Raw genomic sequence first — 10,736 nt, 5'->3', positions numbered from 1 at the left:
CCCATGGGTGGTCTGCGACTGGCTGATTGACCCCTGCTGAAAGCCGAGGACCTTGTCCACAGACGGGAACAGTTCTCCTCATGAATGAAGGTCACAGATAAGTGGGTGCTGCCATGGTAGACAACACGATGTCATCTGGGATGGCTGAACTTCTATCCCCCCAGCACACATCAGTGTGACAGATGCCTTTGCCATCTCTTGGATGCCCTGGTGAAGCCAACAACTGTGAGTACTATTCATTGCTGAGAATATCAGGAAAGAAGAGATTCAGTGGCAGATAAAGTGGCTCGAAAAATGGCTATGCAGGAGCCTATCCTGGTTACAGGCCTACAAGATACAGCCACTGAGAACTAGGATCGGACTAAGGGATGGCCTCACTTAGAAAAGGCCCAAATTGCTTAAAAGAAAAAGGACAATGGCACACTTGAGGGAAAGCTATACTCCCCAGAGAACAAAGAAAAGACTCATTTTGCCAAATACAGAAATGGACTCATTTAAGAGATAAAAAGTTTGTCCAAATAGCTAAGATATATATAATAGACTTTAAGATTTTAGCCAGAGAGAAAAAAAATATATATATATATGTATGGTATGTCAGTAGTAAATGCTTAACAAGCAAACAGGGCAAAGAGACCTAGAGAGTTTAATAAAAAGTCAAAGTAAATTTCACTGACATAAAACCAGAAAAATAGTGCTTGTAGATACTTTTTCAGGAATAGATAGAAGCTTTCCTCACCAAATGAGAGACGGCCTCTACAATCATCAAGCAGACAACGGCCCTACTTTTGTTGCCAAGGTAAGCCAGGGTGTGGCCAAGTATTTAGAGGTCGATTAAAAATTACATTATATTTACAGACCTCAAAGTTCAAGACAGGTAAAATAAATAAATAAAACTCTAAAAGAGACCCTGACCAAATTAAATTGACCATGGAGACTGGCCCAGACTGAGTGACACTCCTTCCCACTTGCTCTCCTCAGAGCAAAAAAAAATACCCCTTCCAGATTCAGCGTTACCCCCTTTGAGATCTTATATGGGGCCTCAGCTCCCCTGACTGTGTTAGATGATGTTACTGGACCAGCATGCCATAGTAATAATGATTTTATATGCCAGGCTAAAAGACCTACAGGTGATACAGAAAGAAATCTGCTCACAGCTGACAGCAGCCTATGCCCGGGGACCCCTGAGACATCTCATCAGTTCCAGGTCGGAGACTGTAGCTACATACAATGACACGGAGCCCAGACACTCGATAAAAAGGATGGTACCTGGTGCTGCTGACCACCCTGACAGCCGTCAATTCTCAGCCCTCACCAGCTGCATACTAGCTGTTGGGGCTGAGAGGTGAGAGCTAGAGGGACACTCAGATCTTCAAAAGGCTCCCTAGACTTACACATCAGATAAGTGACTGAGAGACTGTTATAATGCTCACTTAAAGAGTGTGCTTTAAAAACAAGAATTTCATGTTTGCCCTGGGTTCCATCGAGAAAAATATAGAGATAGGCTTAATTTCTATTACAAATGATATAACATTACATATGTTAATACATCTTGATATCAGAATTCTAAGATTAGAATTACTTAGTAGAAGAAGAGGGGAATGAAGGACCCCAGCCTAATAGCAGTAACAGAAAGACCCCAGCCTAGCAGTAGTAATGCCATTTTACAAGGCTATATTTAGGAAGACTGGTTCAGGGAAAGGTCAGAACACCGAGTACACAGCGGCTGCCATGCAGGATATGTGTGGAGAGCCTAGCGACAGGATGATTGTGGTTGAGCGCCTGCCTGACAATGAGAAAGAAATGTAGAAAGCCCCGGGTGAGGTCCCACACCCTGGTGGGAGGCAGAGTCAGCCATTATGTTCCAAGAACACACTATAGAGAACTTGCCCCCGGGCTGACCCCTGTAACCATGCATCTGCTTCTGTATGCTTGCTTCTGCTTCCCAGAACCCTATAAAAAGCCCATCCTTGGTTCTGCTAGGCGCGTCAGTCTTCTGAATTGACTGAGACGCCCACAGATATCTGTGTATCTTGGTCAATAAAAATCCTCTTGCTGATTGCAGCCTGTGGACTCAGACTTGGGCTCGAAGATCTCCCTCCTGAGGGAAGATTCTCTCTGAGGGTCTTTCATTTGGGGGCTCGTCCGGGATGGGAGATCCTCTACCCAGAGACCACCGACCACCCACCGGGAGGTAAGCTGGCCAGCGTTTGTCTTGTCCTGTCTTGTCTTGCTTTGTGACTTGTTCTGTAAATGCTTAGTTTCTTGGCTTGGGTCTAGACCGTTTGTATTTGGGCGGGCCAGAGAAGGAGCTGACGAGCTCGGACTTCTCCCCCACAGCCCTGGAAGACGTTCCAAGGGTGTTTGGAGCCCGGTTTTCGGGGCTCAGCCCGTATCAGAAGGATACGTGGTTTTGGGTTAGAGGAGAAAGGAGAGAGCCGGATCCACTGAACTTTTGGTTTCAGTTTGACACCGAAGCCGTGTGGCGAGTCTATCTGTTGCTTGTTTGACTGTTAGAATTGTCTTCTTTGTGTCCTAATTTTCTTTGAACATCTGTGGAAATTGGTTATAGGATGCTTTGTCTTGGTCTTCTTTATCTGGTTTGGTTTTTTTTTTTTTTTTCTTTTTTTTTTTTTTGGTACTGTCTAGTATCTTTTTGGCTTTTGTTTCGTTTTTGGACTTTGGACAAATGACTATGTTTGAAATCTTGGACTGATGACTGTGTTTAAAATTATGAAACTGTTTGCTTTGTTCGCCGAAGAGTTTTACTTGGTCCCCTTAATGCTTAATAAGAAACTTAATTTTGTGAACCCCGCTCTAGTGGCGCTGTGTTGGTTGATAGCCAAGGTTAATTTTTAAACCATAGTGTTTTAAACAAGAACAAGAAAGGAATTACTGACATTTCCTCACAGAAGGAGAGCACTCATTAAGAGAAGTTCTTTAAAGAAGCCTGCCTTATCTGCTGGCCTTATTCCAAGGGAGGAGTCAGTCTCCGGCATTAGATTACTTTTCTCGTTGGTCATCATTAACATGGAGAGTGCCTTTGATCCTATTCCACAGCAGCCAGTTCCTGCCCCTGTGGTCAAAATACGCCCCAGGTGAACTGGTTACGATTCTTTTGTCAGCCACCTGGCATCTAGCACCCAGGTTCTAACCATCTCTCTATCCTAGTAGGGACATCCTCCACTCTCTCTACTGCTATGTCTGCCAAGATGATGGGGAGCCCCTGCCAAATGGCGCCATCCCTAAGCATACCCCAGTCCAGTACCTACTTCCCGAGGTCAAGCCCCAGGACTCAGACAAGATCTGCTGCCTCTCAAAAGGTGAGCAAAGCTTGTGCTTGTTTGTACAATGGCCTTTTTGTCCCAAGAGAGCCTCCTGTTTTAGCTGTGTGACTAAATGCTGTTTGCCCTCTTCAGTAGATCTCTATTCTCAAGATTCTCTTGTTTTCTCACCTACTGGAGGCCAGAAAGAATGTTCCAGACATGGATAGAAGGCCCTCACTTCTGCCTGTTGGATTCATTACGCCTAAAGGTAGGGAGTGCTCCAGGTCTGCCGCCAGGCTCCAAGAGTGGGTCTCTGAGGGGCTATAAAGTGCCCCACCAATTTGGCTAAAGTAAAAAAAAAAGATATAAAGAAAAAGTTACAGAAACTTGAAGGATTCAGCTAAGTCACTGAGAGAGTTGTTGTAAGTTGCAGAGAAAATAAGGTTGATATATGGTTCAGGGTCAGTGCACAAAATTGGACAGCAACTAATAGCTGTAGAAGAAGATACAGACAGAGAGACTGAGGAAGAGAAAGAGGAAAGAAAGTAAAAAGAACAGGAAGCTAGAGAAAACAAAAGAGACAAGAGAAGAACATATTCCGGCCACAGTAGTTAGAGAACCTAAGAAGATAGTACCTGGCTAAAGATCAGTGTGCCTAATACGAAAAAAAAGGGACAGTGGGTCAGAGAAAGGTCAAGAAAGAACAAGAGGGACCACTGGAGAGCTTCTTGGTCCTAGAGTGCTGGCTATATACAGAGATAGAAGGGAAGTGTGGATACAGGGACCCAATGCGCCGTGCTCCTATGGCCCCCCCAGTGGGCCAATAACCAAAGACCTTGAGTACAAGGGGCTACTGACAACGAACAATACTTATGGACTGCCCGAAGAACAGTGGACCTTGGTGTGGGCCGGTTAACCCACCCACTAGCTCATGGTCATCCCTGACTGCCCCTATCCCTTGCTCATGAAAAATTTGCTCTCCAAAATGGCTTGCGTGGGCTAAATTGGCTGGGTGAGCCCATGTGTATACATATCTACAGACTGTATATGTGGAGCTTAAGACCTGTCTCAGTGCACCAGTACCTGATGCTGAGAGATGTGTTTGTGGCTTAGTGCCGTTCTGCCTGGAACACATCATTCCTGCCAGCCGGACTCTGACAATTATCACCCAATCCAGGACTTAAACTGTGATAGAGTGGCTGATGTTTTGCCTTTGAATAGAACGTCCCAAAAGATGGGACCACTGGTCAGCTGCCATGGACTAGATTCTCCACCGGTTGGGGACAATCTGGTCACCTTGCTGCCCAATCCTGACCTGGAGCCACCACAACACGAGTGTCAAGCCCTGGCAGAAGCCCATGGGTGGTCTGCGACTGGCTGATTGACCCCTGCTGAAAGCCGAGGACCTTGTCCACAGACGGGAACAGTTCTCCTCATGAATGAAGGTCACAGATAAGTGGGTGCTGCCATGGTAGACAACACGATGTCATCTGGGATGGCTGAACTTCTATCCCCCCAGCACACATCAGTGTGACAGATGCCTTTGCCATCTCTTGGATGCCCTGGTGAAGCCAACAACTCTGAGTACTATTCATTGCTGAGAATATCAGGAAAGAAGAGATTCAGTGGCAGATAAAGTGGCTCGAAAAATGGCTATGCAGGAGACTATCCTGGTTACAGGCCTACAAGATACAGCCACTGAGAACTAGGATCGGACTAAGGGATGGCCTCACTTAGAAAAGGCCCAAATTGCTTAAAAGAAAAAGGACAATGGCACACTTGAGGGAAAGCTATACTCCCCAGAGAACAAAGAAAAGACTCATTTTGCCAAATACAGAAATGGACTCATTTAAGAGATAAAAAGTTTGTCCAAATAGCTAAGATATATATAATAGACTTTAAGATTTTAGCCAGAGAGAAAAAAAAATATATATATATGTATGGTATGTCAGTAGTAAATGCTTAACAAGCAAACAGGGCAAAGAGACCTAGAGAGTTTAATAAAAAGTCAAAGTAAATTTCACTGACATAAAACCAGAAAAATAGTGCTTGTAGATACTTTTTCAGGAATAGATAGAAGCTTTCCTCACCAAATGAGAGACGGCCTCTACAATCATCAAGCAGACAACGGCCCTACTTTTGTTGCCAAGGTAAGCCAGGGTGTGGCCAAGTATTTAGAGGTCGATTAAAAATTACATTATATTTACAGACCTCAAAGTTCAAGACAGGTAAAATAAATAAATAAAACTCTAAAAGAGACCCTGACCAAATTAAATTGACCATGGAGACTGGCCCAGACTGAGTGACACTCCTTCCCACTTGCTCTCCTCAGAGCAAAAAAAAAATACCCCTTCCAGATTCAGCGTTACCCCCTTTGAGATCTTATATGGGGCCTCAGCTCCCCTGACTGTGTTAGATGATGTTACTGAACCAGCATGCCATAGTAATAATGATTTTATATGCCAGGCTAAAAGACCTACAGGTGATACAGAAAGAAATCTGCTCACAGCTGACAGCAGCCTATGCCCGGGGACCCCCGAGACATCTCATCAGTTCCAGGTCGGAGACTGTAGCTACATACAATGACACGGAGCCCAGACACTCGATAAAAAGGATCGTACCTGGTGCTGCTGACCACCCTGACAGCCGTCAATTCTCAGCCCTCACCAGCTGCATACTAGCTGTTGGGGCTGAGAGGTGAGAGCTAGAGGGACACTCAGATCTTCAAAAGGCTCCCTAGACTTACACATCAGATAAGTGACTGAGAGACTGTTATAATGCTCACTTAAAGAGTGTGCTTTAAAAACAAGAATTTCATGTTTGCCCTGGGTTCCATCGAGAAAAATATAGAGATAGGCTTAATTTCTATTACAAATGATATAACATTACATATGTTAATACATCTTGATATCAGAATTCTAAGATTAGAATTACTTAGTAGAAGAAGAGGGGAATGAAGGACCCCAGCCTAATAGCAGTAACAGAAAGACCCCAGCCTAGCAGTAGTAATGCCATTTTACAAGGCTATATTTAGGAAGACTGGTTCAGGGAAAGGTCAGAACACCGAGTACACAGCGGCTGCCATGCAGGATATGTGTGGAGAGCCTAGCGACAGGATGATTGTGGTTGAGCGCCTGCCTGACAATGAGAAAGAAATGTAGAAAGCCCCGGGAGAGGTCCCACACCCTGGTGGGAGGCCGAGTCAGCCATTATGTTCCAAGAACACACTATAGAGAACTTGCCCCCGGGCTGACCCCTGTAACCATGCATCTGCTTCTGTATGCTTGCTTCTGCTTCCCAGAACCCTATAAAAAGCCCATCCTTGGTTCTGCTAGGCGCGTCAGTCTTCTGAATTGACTGAGACGCCCACAGATATCTGTGTATCTTGGTCAATAAAAATCCTCTTGCTGATTGCAGCCTGTGGACTCAGACTTGGGCTCGAAGATCTCCCTCCTGAGGGAAGATTCTCTCTGAGGGTCTTTCATTTGGGGGCTCGTCCGGGATGGGAGATCCTCTACCCAGAGACCACCGACCACCCACCGGGAGGTAAGCTGACCAGCGTTTGTCTTGTCCTGTCTTGTCTTGCTTTGTGACTTGTTCTGTAAATGCTTAGTTTCTTGGCTTGGGTCTAGACCGTTTGTATTTGGGCGGGCCAGAGAAGGAGCTGACGAGCTCGGACTTCTCCCCCACAGCCCTGGAAGACGTTCCAAGGGTGTTTGGAGCCCGGTTTTCGGGGCTCAGCCCGTATCAGAAGGATACGTGGTTTTGGGTTAGAGGAGAAAGGAGAGAGCCGGATCCACTGAACTTTTGGTTTCAGTTTGACACCGAAGCCGTGTGGCGAGTCTATCTGTTGCTTGTTTGACTGTTAGAATTGTCTTCTTTGTGTCCTAATTTTCTTTGAACATCTGTGGAAATTGGTTATAGGATGCTTTGTCTTGGTCTTGTTTATCTGGTTTGGTTTTTTTTTTTTTCTTTTTTTTTTTTTTTGGTATTGTCTAGTATCTTTTTGGCTTTTGTTTCGTTTTTGGACTTTGGACAAATGACTATGTTTGAAATCTTGGACTGATGACTGTGTTTAAAATTATGAAACTGTTTGCTTTGTTCGCCGAAGAGTTTTACTTGGTCCCCTTAATGCTTAATAAGAAACTTAATTTTGTGAACCCCGCTCTAGTGGCGCTGTGTTGGTTGATAGCCAAGGTTAATTTTTAAAACATAGTGTTTTAAACAAGAACAAGAAAGGAATTACTGACATTTCCTCACAGAAGGAGAGCACTCATTAAGAGAAGTTCTTTAAAGAAGCCTGCCTTATCTGCTGGCCTTATTCCAAGGGAGGAGTCAGTCTCCAGCATTAGATTACTTTTCTCATTGGTCATCATTAACATGGAGAGTGCCTTTGATCCTATTCCACAGCAGCCAGTTCCTGCCCCTGTGGTCAAAATACGCCCCAGGTGAACTGGTTACGATTCTTTTGTCAGCCACCTGGCATCTAGCACCCAGGTTCTAACCATCTCTCTATCCTAGTAGGGACATCCTCCACTCTCTCTACTGCTATGTCTGCCAAGATGATGGGGAGCCCCTGCCAAATGGCGCCATCCCTAAGCATACCCCAGTCCAGTACCTACTTCCCGAGGTCAAGCCCCAGGACTCAGACAAGATCTGCTGCCTCTCAAAAGGTGAGCAAAGCTTGTGCTTGTTTGTACAATGGCCTTTTTGTCCCAAGAGAGCCTCCTGTTTTAGCTGTGTGACTAAATGCTGTTTGCCCTCTTCAGTAGATCTCTATTCTCAAGATTCTCTTGTTTTCTCACCTACTGGAGGCCAGAAAGTATCTTCCAGACATGGATAGAAGGCCCTCACTTCTGCCTGTTGGATTCATTACGCCTAAAGGTAGGGAGTGCTCCAGGTCTGCCGCCAGGCTCCAAGGGTGGGTCTCTGAGGGGCTATAAAGTGCCCCACCAATTTGGCTAAAGTAAAAAAAAAAGATATAAAGAAAAAGTTACAGAAACTTGAAAGATTCAGCTAAGTCACTGAGAGAGTTGTTGTAAGTTGCAGAGAAAATAAGGTTGATATATGGTTCAGGGTCAGTGCACAAAATTGGACAGCAACTAATAGCTGTAGAAGAAGATACGGACAGAGAGACTGAGGAAGAGAAAGAGGAAAGAAAGTAAAAAGAACAGGAAGCTAGAGAAAAAAAAAGAGACAAGAGAAGAACATATTCCGGCCACAGTAGTTAGAGAACCTAAGAAGATAGTACCTGGCTAAAGATCAGTGTGCCTAATACGAAAAAAAAGGGACAGTGGGTCAGAGAAAGGTCAAGAAAGAACAAGAGGGACCACCTGAGAGCTTCTTGGTCCTAGAGTGCTGGCTATATACAGAGATAGAAGGGAAGTGTGGATACAGGGACCCAATGCGCCGTGCTCCTATGCCCCCCCCCAGTGGGCCAATAACCAAAGACCTTGAGTACAAGGGGCTACTGACAACGAACAATACTTATGGACTGCCCGAAGAACAGTGGACCTTGGTGTGGGCCGGTTAACCCACCCACTAGCTCATGGTCATCCCTGACTGCCCCTATCCCTTGCTCATGAAAAATTTGCTCTCCAAAATGGCTTGCGTGGGCTAAAATGGCTGGGTGAGCCCATGTGTATACATGTCTACAGACTGTATATATGGAGCTTAAGACCTGTCTCAGTGCACCAGTACCTGATGCTGAGAGATGTGTTTGTGGCTTAGTGCCGTTCTGCCTGGAACACATCATTCCTGCCAGCCGGACTCTGACAATTATCACCCAATCCAGGACTTAAACTGTGATAGAGTGGCTGATGTTTTGCCTTTGAATAGAACGTCCCAAAAGATGGGACCACTGGTCAGCTGCCATGGACTAGATTCTCCACCGGTTGGGGACAATCTGGTCACCATGCTGCCCAATCCTGACCTGGAGCCACCACAACACGAGTGTCAAGCCCTGGCAGAAGCCCATGGGTGGTCTGCGACTGGCTGATTGACCCCTGCTGAAAGCCGAGGACCTTGTCCACAGACGGGAACAGTTCTCCTCATGAATGAAGGTCACAGATAAGTGGGTGCTGCCATGGTAGACAACACGATGTCATCTGGGATGGCTGAACTTCTATCCCCCCAGCACACATCAGTGTGACAGATGCCTTTGCCATCTCTTGGATGCCCTGGTGAAGCCAACAACTCTGAGTACTATTCATTGCTGAGAATATCAGGAAAGAAGAGATTCAGTGGCAGATAAAGTGGCTCGAAAAATGGCTATGCAGGAGACTATCCTGGTTACAGGCCTACAAGATACAGCCACTGAGAACTAGGATCGGACTAAGGGATGGCCTCACTTAGAAAAGGCCCAAATTGCTTAAAAGAAAAAGGACAATGGCACACTTGAGGGAAAGCTATACTCCCCAGAGAACAAAGAAAAGACTCATTTTGCCAAATACAGAAATGGACTCATTTAAGAGATAAAAAGTTTGTCCAAATAGCTAAGATATATATAATAGACTTTAAGATTTTAGCCAGAGAGAAAAAAAAATATATATATATGTATGGTATGTCAGTAGTAAATGCTTAACAAGCAAACAGGGCAAAGAGACCTAGAGAGTTTAATAAAAAGTCAAAGTAAATTTCACTGACATAAAACCAGAAAAATAGTGCTTGTAGATACTTTTTCAGGAATAGATAGAAGCTTTCCTCACCAAATGAGAGACGGCCTCTACAATCATCAAGCAGACAACGGCCCTACTTTTGTTGCCAAGGTAAGCCAGGGTGTGGCCAAGTATTTAGAGGTCGATTAAAAATTACATTATATTTACAGACCTCAAAGTTCAAGACAGGTAAAATAAATAAATAAAACTCTAAAAGAGACCCTGACCAAATTAAATTGACCATGGAGACTGGCCCAGACTGAGTGACACTCCTTCCCACTTGCTCTCCTCAGAGCAAAATAAAATACCCCTTCCAGATTCAGCGTTACCCCCTTTGAGATCTTATATGGGGCCTCAGCTCCCCTGACTGTGTTAGATGATGTTACTGAACCAGCATGCCATAGTAATAATGATTTTATATGCCAGGCTAAAAGACCTACAGGTGATACAGAAAGAAATCTGCTCACAGCTGACAGCAGCCTATGCCCGGGGACCCCTGAGACATCTCATCAGTTCCAGGTCGGAGACTGTAGCTACATACAATGACACGGAGCCCAGACACTCGATAAAAAGGATCGTACCTGGTGCTGCTGACCACCCTGACAGCCGTCAATTCTCAGCCCTCACCAGCTGCATACTAGCTGTTGGGGCTGAGAGGTGAGAGCTAGAGGGACACTCAGATCTTCAAAAGGCTCCCTAGACTTACACATCAGATAAGTGACTGAGAGACTGTTATAATGCTCACTTAAAGAGTGTGCTTTAAAAACAAGAATTTCATGTTTGCCCTGGGTTCCATCGAGAAAAATATAGAGATAGG

At 45.0% G+C, this 10,736-nt stretch overlaps 1 non-coding gene across 3 annotated transcripts; it reads left to right on the top strand.

The window, feature by feature from the left end:
- Positions 1-444: 444 nt before the first annotated feature.
- On the top strand, positions 445-10,215 carry LOC148001945 (uncharacterized). 3 transcript variants are annotated; one of them, XR_015634450.1, is made up of 9 exons: positions 852-1,342; positions 2,063-2,191; positions 3,169-3,320; positions 3,462-4,847; positions 5,331-5,413; positions 5,730-5,960; positions 6,681-6,809; positions 7,785-7,936; positions 8,078-10,215. It is a non-coding gene; the product is annotated as an uncharacterized LOC148001945 (transcript). The 3 variants fall into 3 exon arrangements; XR_015634452.1 differs by lacking the exons at positions 5,331-5,413; positions 5,730-5,960; positions 6,681-6,809; positions 7,785-7,936; positions 8,078-10,215 and adding an exon at positions 445-796 and having other exon boundaries at positions 1,112-1,342; positions 3,462-3,831; XR_015634451.1 differs by lacking the exons at positions 852-1,342; positions 2,063-2,191; positions 3,169-3,320; positions 3,462-4,847; positions 5,331-5,413 and having other exon boundaries at positions 5,445-5,960; positions 7,788-7,936.
- Positions 10,216-10,736: the final 521 nt, after the last annotated feature.

This window comes from Rattus norvegicus, chromosome 12 (genome assembly GCF_021556685.1).
Source record: "Rattus norvegicus strain SHRSP/BbbUtx chromosome 12, alternate assembly SHRSP_T2T, whole genome shotgun sequence".
Taxonomy (NCBI): Eukaryota; Metazoa; Chordata; class Mammalia; order Rodentia; family Muridae; genus Rattus; species Rattus norvegicus.
The sequence above is the reverse complement of the archived record's forward strand: the minus strand, read 5'-3'. Positions and strand labels throughout refer to the sequence as shown.